An 11,203-nucleotide genomic window follows, 5' to 3' on the forward strand; every position below is an offset into this window, starting at 1 on the left:
TGAATGAGTTTTTGTTTTTTTCTGGGTCAAGGGAGAGTGAACAAGAACTGTTCTAGGCCAGGCTCAGTGGCTCACGCCTGTAATCCCAGCACTTTGGGAGGCCGAGGTGGGCAGATCACCTGAGGTCAGGAGTTCAAGACCAGCTTGGCCGAAATGGTGAGACCCCCCCCCATCTCTACAAAAATGCAAAAATCAGCTGGGCATGGTGGCGCACATCTGTAATCCCAGCCACTCCAGAGACTGAGGCAGAAGAATCACTTGAACCCGGGAGGTGGAGGTTGCAGTGAGCCGAGATTGCACCATTGCACTCCAGCCTCGGCAACAAAACGAGGCCCTGTCTCCAAAAAAAAAAAAGAAAAGAACTATTCTGATGGAAGTGGCGGAAACCCAACTATCACTGACTGAAGTGTAAAATGGAATTTATCAGCTCACGTAACTGAGTCAACGGTGCTGGCTTCAGGCATGTCTGGATCCAGGTGTTCAATCTAAGTTTCCAGGAAACCCGCTTCATTCCCTGACAGGATTTCTCTGGCAACTCCAGACTTAACGTCTTTATAACTAAGCAACGCAACAGAGGGAAAGAGCCTCTCTCCCAAGGGCTGTAGCCAAGGTCCAGAGTTGAATCTCACTGTCTTGGCTTAGGTTCTAGGCCCATCATTAGGTTGGGAGAAGGAGGGCACCTGGCTTGGTAATCCTGCTAAGGATGCATGCAGTGGCAGTGTTGGAAGGGGAGTTGTTTATCAAAGGAAAATCCAGATACAGGGCTGTTGAGACTTATAGGTGATAAAAATCCTTCTCCTAGGGATATAGCTTCCAGCAAGTTCTCTAAGGGGTCCATGACAGCAAACCATTAAGAATTGAATTATGGCTGGGCACAGTGGCTCACACCTGTAATCCCAGCACTGAGGTGGGCAGATTGCTTGAGGCCAGAAACTTGAGACCAGCCTGGCCAAAATGGCGAAACCCCATCTCTATTAAAAATACAAAAAAGTGGCCGGGCGCGGTGGCTCACGCTTGTAATCCCAGCACTTTGGGAGGCCGAGGCGGGTGGATCACGAGGTCAGGAGATCGAGACCACGGTGAAACCCCGTCTCTACTAAAAAATACAAAAAATTAGCCGGGCGCGGTGGCGGGCGCCTGTAGTCCCAGCTACTCGGAGGCTGAGGCAGGAGAATGGCGTGAACCCGGGAGGCGGAGCTTGCAGTGAGCCGAGATTGCGCCACTGCACTCCAGCCCGGGCGACAGAGCGAGACTCTGTCTCAAAAAAAAAAAAAAAAAAAAAAAAAAAAAAAAAAAAAAAAAAAATACAAAAAAGTACGTAGGCGTAGTGGTGTGCACCTGTAGACCCAGCTACTCAGGAGGCCGAGGCACAAGAATCGCTTGAACCCAGGAGGTGGAGGTTGCAGTGAGCTGAGATTTCACCACTGCACTCCAGCCTGGGAGACAGAACAAGACTCATCTCTTAAAAAAAAAAAAAAAAAAAGAACCGAATTATCACTGTTTGTTCTCCCTGAAGCAGTGACTAGGCCTTCCCAAGAGGGCCTGGGGGCTTCCTTCCCCATCAAATAGTTTCTTGGGGTTCCCATTTACTCCAGTGGTCTGCAGGTAGTCAGATTTCACTTTTTAAAAATATGTAATGGATAAAGAGGTCACTATTTATTAGAGTGAAAAATCGGAAACTACCCAACAACCATCACCAAAGGGATGGGTTGTGTAAATCACGTTATGTCCTTGGACTGAAATGCTCTGTGGCTGTTGTGTGCCTATGGTCCCAGCTACTGGGAAGGCTTAGGCAGGAAGATCGCTTGAGCCCTTGAGTTCCAGGTTGCAGTAAGCTATGTTCACACCTATGAGTAGCCACTGCACTCCAGCCTGGGCGACACAGCAAAATTCCATCTCTAAATAATAATAATAATAGGCTGAGCACGGTGGCTCATGTCTGTAATCCCAGCACTTTGGGATGTCCAGGTGGGAGGATTGCTTGAGCCCCAGAGTTTAAGATCAGCCTGGGCAACATATCAAGACCTTGTCTCTATAAAAAATTTTAAAAGCAGGACGCAGTGGCTCAGGCCTGTAATCCCAGCACTTTGGGAGGCTGAGGTGGCAGGACTGCTTGAGCTCTCGAGACCAGCCTGGGCAACATGGCAAAACCCCGTCCCTACAAAAAATACGAAAATTAGCCAGGTGTGGTGATGCATGCCTGTATTCCCAGATACTGGGGAGGCTGAGGTGGAAGGACGTCTTGAGCCCAGGAGGCAGAGGTTGCAGTGAGCCGAGATCACACCACTGCACTTCAGCCTGGGTGATAGAGCTAGACTCTGTCTCAAAAAAAAAAAAAAAAAGAAAATTAAAAAAATTATCTGGGTGTAGTAGTGTGTGCCTATGGTCCCAGCTTCTTAGGAGGCTGAGATGGAAGGATTGTCTGAGCACAGGAGGTCGAGGCTGCAGTGAGCCGTGATCATGCCACCACACTCCAGCCTGGGAAACAGAGCAAGAACACGCTTCAAAAAAAAAAAAAATAAATAAATATATATATATAAAATAAATAATTATAATAATACTTTTTAAAGGAGATAGCTGTATGTGAGTTGATTATAAAAAGATCTCATGATAACTGGGAAGCCCATATGAGGATGTTCATTAGTAAAATAAATGACCATCAGCAAGGCACTGGGTAAATTAGCTATGCTATATCCATCCTCTGCAATACCACATAGCGGTAAAAAAAAAAAAAAAAAAAAAAGAACTCTGTTTTAACATGGAAAACGCGCTAAGAAATACAGAGTAGGAAAAATGGAAAACTATATACAGTACTTTTTTTTTTTTTTTTGAGATGGAGTTTCGCTCTTTTGCCCAGGCTAGAGTGAAGTGGTGCGATCTTGGCTCATTGCAACCTCCGCCCCCTGGGTTCAAGGGATTCTCTTGCCTCAGGCTCCAAGTAGCTAAGATTATAGGCACCCGCCACCATGCCCAGCTAATTTTTGTATTTTTACTAGAGACAGGGCTTCGCCATGTTGGCCAGGCTGGTCTAGAACTCCCGACCTCAGGTGATCCACTCACCTCAGTCTCCCAAAATGCTAGGATTACAGGTGTGAGCCACCACACCTGGCCCATATAGTACTCTTATTCCTGCAGGGTTGATCAAACGGAGCTTTAGTCTTTTTCTTCCTTAAAAAAATGAGTTAATGTTTTTATAATAATGTTTAGAAGAATGGAGGAAAAACTTTGTTGTTTTGCAGAACACTTTTTTTTTTTTTTTTGACGGAGTCTCGCTCTGTTGACCAGGCTGGAGTGCAGTGGTACAATCCTGGCTCACTGCAACCTCCGCCTCCTGGGCTCAAGCAATCCTCCCCTCTCAGCCTCCTGAGTAGCCGGGACTACAGGCACGCACCACCACGCCCTGCTAATTTTTTTTTTTTGGAGACGGATTGTCGTTCTGTCGCCCAGGCTGGAGTGCAGTGGCACGATCTTGGCTCACTGCAAGCTCCGCCTCCCATGTTCACGCCATTCTCCTGCCTCAGCCTCCCGTGTAGCTGGGACTACAGGCGCCCACCACCACACACGGGTAATTTTTTGTATTTTTAGTAGAGACGGGGTTTCACCATGTTAGCCAGGATGGTCTCGATTTCCTGACCTCATGATCTGCCCGTCTCGGCCTCCCAAAGTGCTGGGATTACAGGTGGGAGCCACCTCACCCGGCTTGTATTTTTTATAAAAATACAAAAACCGTTCTCCACCCGGTAGAATACTTCTTTATTATAGCAATATATAAAACAAATATAACTTTAAGCCCGGTGTGGTGGCTCACACCTGTAATCTCAACACTTTGGAAGGCCAAAACAGGTGGATCACCTGAGGTCAGGAGTTTAAGACCAGCCTGGGCAACATGGTGAAACCCCGTCTCTACTAAAAATACAAAAAATTAGCCAGGCACGGTGGCGGGTGCCTGAAATCCCAGCTACTCAGGAGACTGAGGCACGAGAATCGCTGGAACCTGGGAGGGGAGGTCGCAGTGAGCTGAGATCATGCCACTGTACTCCAACTTGGGCGACAAAGTGAGACTCCATCTCAAAAACAAATATATATATATATATATATATGAATTTATATTATATATAAACTTTAAATATTCATAACGACACTATACACTATGATTGATGATATTATTCCACTCTCTCAAATTTGAGAGAATAGCTTGTAGAATTCTTGAAATTCACCAACTTTCTTCATAAAGACATGGGATTGAAATGCATGTGCATGCTTTTGTTAAAAGCATACCAGTTTCATTCTCCTCAGTTTTGCTCATAATCTTGGTATTTTCATACACCCTCAGTGAGTTAACCAAACTCAAGGCCTTTTATTATGGAAAGGGCTAGCACAGTTGTGGTGATGCCCTTAAAAGTTAATATCCTTAAAAGTTAATAACTAATAAGTCAACAACAGATTTTTGACCTAGTTCCCTTTTCCTTTAGAGCAAAAAGAACTTTCACCTGAGCATCTAGCCCAACCCCTAAAGACTGAAAATACCCTTCAAACTCCTTTAAAAGCACCCTACACAGTGGCTCACGCTTGTAATCCCAGCACTTTGGGAGGCTGAGACGGGTGGATCACAAGGTCAGGAGATCGAGATTCATCCTGGCTAACACGGTGAAACCCCGTCTCTACTAAAAATACAAAAAATTAGGTGGGCATAGTGGCATGTGGTGTAGTCCCAGCTACTCGGGAGGCTGAGGCAGGAGAATCGCTTGAACCCGGGAGGTGGAGTTGAGTTGAACCCAGTGAGCCGAGATCACGCCACTGCACTCCAGCCTGGGTGACAGAGAGAGACTCCATCTGAAAAACAATAAAAAAAAAAAAAGCGCACCCTACATAGTCATTTTCATTGTAATAGAGGCAGATTGTACTCTTCCACCTGAAAGTCTTCCACTTGAAATCATCACTTGTCTCAACTTTCTGAAGGATTTTGAGCTTTGGGAAAGGTCTTGGTTCTCTCTGAAGCTGAATTTTCAGTTTTGCAATGTGACTCAGGTAAATATAGGCATCTCCCAAACTATGTGCAAAGTCACTGGGCTTTAGGTCCGTGATGTGCATGATCACATAAGTGAGCAGGGTGTAGCTGGCGAAGGTGTACCCTGGCCCCTGTCTCCTGACCTCTGGTGCAGCTGGCAGGACAGCTCACCGTTCACCACGAAGAACTGGTGGGGGGAGGCCATGCACGGTGGCTCACGCCTGTAATCCCAGCACTTTGGGAGGCTGAGGTGGGCAGATCATCTGAGGTCAGGAGTTCGAGACAAGCCTGGCCAACATGGTGAAACCCCATCTCTACTAAAAATACAAACATTAGCTGGGCATGGTGGTGGGCACCTGTAATCCCAGCTACTTGGGAGACTGAGGCAGGAGAATTGCTTGAACCTGGGAGGAGGTGGCAGTGAGCCAAGATTGAGCCATTGCATTCCAGCCTGGGCGACAAGAGTGAAACTCCATCTCAAAAAAAAAAAAAAAAAAAAACAGAACTGGCAGAGGGGCATTGCGTGGAGGCAGTGTCATCAGAGGAAGATTTTTGGATTCCAAGCACAGATGATGATTTGTCTGTGGTCAGTACTGGTTTGTTCTTTTCCTTTCTTTCTTTCTTTCCTTTTTTTTTTTTTTTTTTTTTTTAAGACAGAGTCTCGCTGTCACCCAGGCTGGAGTGCAGTGGCATGATTTTGTTTTGGCTCACTGCAACCTCCACCTCCCAGGTTCAAGTGATTCTCCTGCCTCAGCGTCCCAAATAGCTGGGATTTACAGGTGCCCCCCAACATGCCTGGCTTTTTTTTTTTTTCCTGAGGCGGAGTTTCACTCTTGTTGCCCAGGCTGGAGTGCAATGGCGAGATCTTGGCTCACCGCAACCTCTGTCTGCCAAGTTCAAGTGATTCTCCTGCCTCAGCCTCCCGAGTAGCTGGGATTACAAGCATGCGCCACCATACCCGGCTAATTTTGTATTTTTAGTATAGACAGGGTTTCTCCATGTTGGTCAGGCTGGTCTTGAACTCCTGACCTCAGGGGATCCACCCTCCTCGGCCTCCCAAAGTGCTGGGATTACAGGCATGAGCCACCATACCCAGCCCCTGGCTAATTTTTGTATTTTTAGTAGAGATAAGGTTTCGCCGTGTTGGCCAGGCTGGTCTCAAACTCCTGACCTCAAGTGATCCACCCGCGTCGGCCTCCCAGAGTGCTGGGATTATGCCTTCTGTTGATGATGTCAGTCACTTTTTGCGATTGGTCAACTCCTTGATCTGAATAATCTGAATCCATATCTTCGTATTCTGCCCAAAATGCCTCCACTGGAAGCCATAAACTGGGCCCAAGTCCCCTTCTTCTCAATGGAGAATCCCAAGTTGTCCAAAAAGGGCTCCACTGCCTCATCTCACATTTTCACTCCATTGGAAGACAGTTCCTTAGTATGTGCGGATCTCTTGATAAATGACAGCAACTCCTCCAAAACACTGTGGTTGTCAGCAGAGGAAACTCACTTCTCAGGCTGCAGTGGGACTGCCTGCCTGCCTGCCTGCCGAAAACGAAAACAGCGGCAGCAGGGAGCGGGTGCCCTGGGGGCATCCTTCCTGCAGCTGCAGCAGAAGATGTGCTCCACCTGCCTCAGGTACTGCAGGTCCCCGTGGGGTGGACGGGGCTCAGCATCCTGCTCCTGCGCAGCAGGACAGAGGCAGTGAGGAGACAGGGTTAGAGACTGGGTTTCACCATGTTGGCCAGGCTGGTCTTGAACTCCTGACCTCGTGATCTGCCCGCCTCAGCCTACCAAAGTGCTGAGATTACAGCCACCATGCCGTGAGCCACCACGACCAGCCCCAAATTCGTAAACTTTCTTAAAACACTATGAGATTTTTTGCAATTTGTTTTAGCTCATCCACTATAGTTAGTGTATTTTATGTGTGGCCGAAGACAATTCTTCTTCTTCTAATGTGGCTCAGGGAAGCCAAAAGATTGGACATCCCCTTTGGGAGGCCGAGGCGGATGGATCACGAGGTCAGGAGTTCGAGACCATCCTGGCTAACATGGTGAAATCCTGTCTCTACTAAAAATACAAACAAAAATTAGCCAGGCATGTTGGCGGGCGCCTGTAGTCCCAGCTACTCAGGAGGCTGAGGCAGGAGAATGGTGTGAGCTTGGGAGGCAGAACTTGCAGTGAGCCGAGATGGCACCACTGCACTCCAGCCTTGGTGACAGAGCAAGACTCCATCTCAACAACAACAAAAAAAGATTGGACATCCCTGCTTTACAACTTGGCTTCTTCACCTAATCATAGATTGTGGTTATCTTTCCAACTCAGTGAATATGAATCGACTAAATTACTTTTTTATTTTTTTGAGATGGAGCTTCGCTCTTGTCACCCAGGCTGGAGTGCAATGGCACAATCTTGGTTCACTGCAACCTCTGCCTCCCAGGTTCAAGCAATTCTCCTTCCTCAGCCTCCTGAGTAGCTGGGATTACAGGTGCCCACCACCACGCCCAGCTAATTTTTGTATTTTTAGTAGAGACGGAGTTTCACCAAGGTGGCCAGACTGGTCTTGAACTCCTGACCTCAGGTGATCCACCCGCTTTGGCTTCCCAAAGTGCTGGGATTACAGGCGTGAGCCACCGCTCCTGGTCCAGTTTTTTGTTTTGTTTTGTTTTTAACTATTGCAATATATTCCAGAGTATAAATGTGTTACAGATCATCGTGATCTCTTTGTTTTGTTGTTGTTGTTGTTGTTTTGTTTTGTTTTTTCCTGCTAGTGTACCAGTTCTATCGCAACCTCTCTCATTAGGTATTTTCATTTTTAGTGTCTACAAGTTTAGCATTTGAAATAGATAACTTTTTTTTTTTTTTTTTTGAGACACAGTCTGGCTCTGTTGCCCAGGCTGGAGTGCAGTGGCACCATCTCAGCTCACTGCAAGCTCCGCCTCCCGGGTTCACGCCATTCTCCTGCCTCAGCCTCCAGAGTAGCTGGGACTACAGGCACCCACTGCCACCATGCCAGGCTAATTTTTTGTATTTTTAGTAGAGACGGGGTTTCACCGTGTTAGCCAGGATGGTCTCAATCTCCTGACCTCGTTATCCTCCCGCCTCAGCCTCTCAAAGTGCTGGGATTACAGGCATGAGCCACTGCACCCGGCCTTATGATCTGTTTGTTGTTCAGTTAATAAGGCAAGAAGCAAAACATTGTGCTAAAGTGGTCTCATTTTTATAAAAATTATATCTACGTATTTCCCATTAAGAACTCCTTTGTTTTATTTTATTTTAGTTTAGTTTTTTTGAGACAGGGTGTCCTGTCACCCAGGCTGGGGTGCAGTGCCATGATCTCAGCTCACTGCATCCTTGACCTCCTCGGCTCAGGCAGTCCTCCTACCTCAGCCTCATGAGGAGCTGGGACCACAGGCATCTGCCACCACATCCAGCTAAATTTTTTTTTAATTTTTTATACACATGAGGTCTGTGTTGCCCAGGCTGGTCTTAAACTCCTGGGCTCAAGCGATCTTTCCACCTCAGGCTCCCAAGCCTGGCCCCATCTATTACTTTCTTCTCTTTTCTTTTCTCTTCTCTTCTCTTTCTTTTTTCTTTTTTTGAGACAGGGTCTCACTCTGTGGCCCAGACTGGAGTGCAGTGGTGCGATCTCGGCTCACCACCGCAACCTCCGTCCCACAAGGCTCAAGTGATTCTCCTGCCTCAGCCTCCGGAGTAGCTGGGATTACAGGCGCATACCACTATAGCCTGGCTAATTTTTGTATTTCTAGTAGAGACAGGGTTTCACCATGTTGGCCAGGCTGGTCTTGAACTCCTAACCTCAAATGATCCACCTGCCTTGGCCTCCCAAAGTGCTGGGATTACAGGCGTGAGCCACGACACCCAGCCCTATTACTTTTCAATAACAAAAATTAATAAAGGGATTTCTAAAATACTGAAAAGTATATGGCTTTACTTTTCAAACTAGAATTTTTGTATTTTTAAATTTTAATTTTGTTTGTTTGTTTGTTTTGAGACGGATCCTCGTTCTGTTGCCCAGGCTGGAGTGCAATGGGGCGATCTCAGCTCACTGCAAACTCCGCCACCCAGGTTCAAGTGATTCTCCCGCCTCAGCCTCCTGAGTAGCTGGGATTACAGGCACCCGCCATCATGCCCGACTAATTTTTGTATTTTTGTAGAGGCGGGGTTTCACCATGTTGGCCAGACTGGTCTTGAACTCCTGACCTCAGGTGGTCTGCCCTCCCTGGACTCCCAAAGTGCTGAGATTTCAGGAGTAAGCCACTGCACCTGGCCTCAAACCAGAATTTTTAAAATGCCACTTACATGGGATATACACACTGGATTTTCCCACACAAGAGCCCCTCCAGGTTGACTTCCCTAACTGGCTTTTCAGCAGGCCCTGGAAAGCTACTCGCCCCACCCTGGGCACATATTAGAACAGCTTGTAAACATGTCAAGGAAACGGGGGATTCCATCCTCATCTGCTCATAAAGTCAGGTGTCCTCAGCCAGGCGCGGTGGCTCAAGCCTGTAATCTCAGCACTTTGGGAGGTTGAGGTAGGTGGATCACTTGAGGTCAGGAGTTTGAGACCAGCCTGGCCAACATGGTGAAACCCCATCTCTACTAAAAAATACAAAAATTAGCCAGGAGTGGTGGCAGGTGCCTGTAATCCCCGCTACCCGGGAGGCTGACGCAAGAGAATCACTTGAACCCAGGAGGCAGAGGCTGCAGTGAGCCAAGATCGCGCCATTGCACTCTAGCCTGGGCCACAGAACGAGACTCTTTCTCAAAAAAAAAAAAAAAAAAAAAAAGTCAGATGTCCTCACCAGCAAGTTGATGGTGACTTAGTTGATGGTGATTGGGATTCTCTGAGAGAAGCAGAGACAGCACTGACTTCTCAAATGGCCCACTACACTGAGCCTCAATGTGCCCCTCTATAAAATGAGAGTTGTAACAGTCCCTATCTCATAGCATAGGGCCCTGTTCTTTTTTCTTTCTTTCTTTGTTTTTTTGAGACAGTGTCTCACTCTGTTGCCCAGGCTAGAGTGCAGTGGTGCAATCACAGCTTACTGCAGCCTCAACCTCCCAAACTCAAGTGATCCTCCTGCCTTAGCCTCCCAAGTAGCTGAAACCATAGGCATGTGGCACCACACCTGGCTATTTTTTTATTATTATTATTTGTAGAAGCAACAGGGTCTGACTACCTTGCCCCAGATGGTCTTGAACTCCTGGCCTCAAACGATCTTTCTGCCTCGGCCTCCCAAAGCACTGGGATTGTAGGCATGTACCACCACACCCAGCCTCCTATTCTAAGAGCTCAGGAAACGGTGGACTGGTGGGCTGTCTAATTATGAATCAGGGATATTCTTGATCCTGTATAATCAGAACCAAATGCAGAAATAAACTTCCTGCTGAGGCTGCAATTGTCTCTAGTGAGCCTCAATGTCAAGTGTTTGGGGCACTACCCATCCTCAACACTCACCAAAGGGACCCTCATATATGCATTTATAAAAATAAAGGCCGGGCGCGGTGGCTCATGCCTGTAATCCCAGCACTTTGGGAGGCCAAGGTGGGCAGATCACTTGAGGTCAGGAGTTCAAGACCAGTCTGGCCAACATGGTGAAACCCCATCTCTATCAAAAATATTAAAAAATTAGGCCGGGCGCGGTGGCTCATGCCTGTAATCCCAGCACTTTGGGAGGCTGAGGCGGGCGGATCACGAGATCAGGAGATTGAGACCATCTTGGCTAACACAGTGAAACCCCATCTCTACTAAAAATACAAAAAAAAAATAAAAACAAAATTAGCTGGGTGTGGTGGCAGGTGCCTGTATGTACTCCTAGCTACTCAGGAGGCTGAGGTGAGAGAACGGCGTGAACCCGGGAGGCGGAGCTTGCAGTGAGCGGAGATCGCGCCACCGCACTCCAGCCTGGGTGGCAGAGCAAGACTCCGTCTCAAAAAAATAAATAAATAAAATTTAAAAAATTAGCTGGGTGTGGTGGCGGGCACCTGTAGTCCCAGCTACTCGGGAGGCTAAGGCAGGAGAATTGCTCGAACCCAAGAGGTGGAGGTTGCAGTGATCCAAGATCACACTACTACACTGCAGCCTGGGTGACAGAGCAAGACTCCATCTCAAAAAAAAAAAAAAGAAAGAAAAGGTCACACTTGAAAATGCTTGGTGTGGCCGGCCATGGTGGCTCA

The 11,203-nt window shown here is 47.4% G+C and overlaps 1 pseudogene; it reads right to left on the bottom strand.

The window, feature by feature from the left end:
* Nucleotides 1-3,123: 3,123 nt before the first annotated feature.
* LOC129460232 (thymidylate synthase-like) lies at nucleotides 3,124-10,499 on the bottom strand (annotated as a pseudogene).
* Between the last annotated feature and the right edge of the window lie 704 nt (nucleotides 10,500-11,203).

This window comes from Symphalangus syndactylus, chromosome 13, assembly GCF_028878055.3.
Source record: "Symphalangus syndactylus isolate Jambi chromosome 13, NHGRI_mSymSyn1-v2.1_pri, whole genome shotgun sequence".
Lineage (NCBI taxonomy): Eukaryota > Metazoa > Chordata > Mammalia > Primates > Hylobatidae > Symphalangus > Symphalangus syndactylus.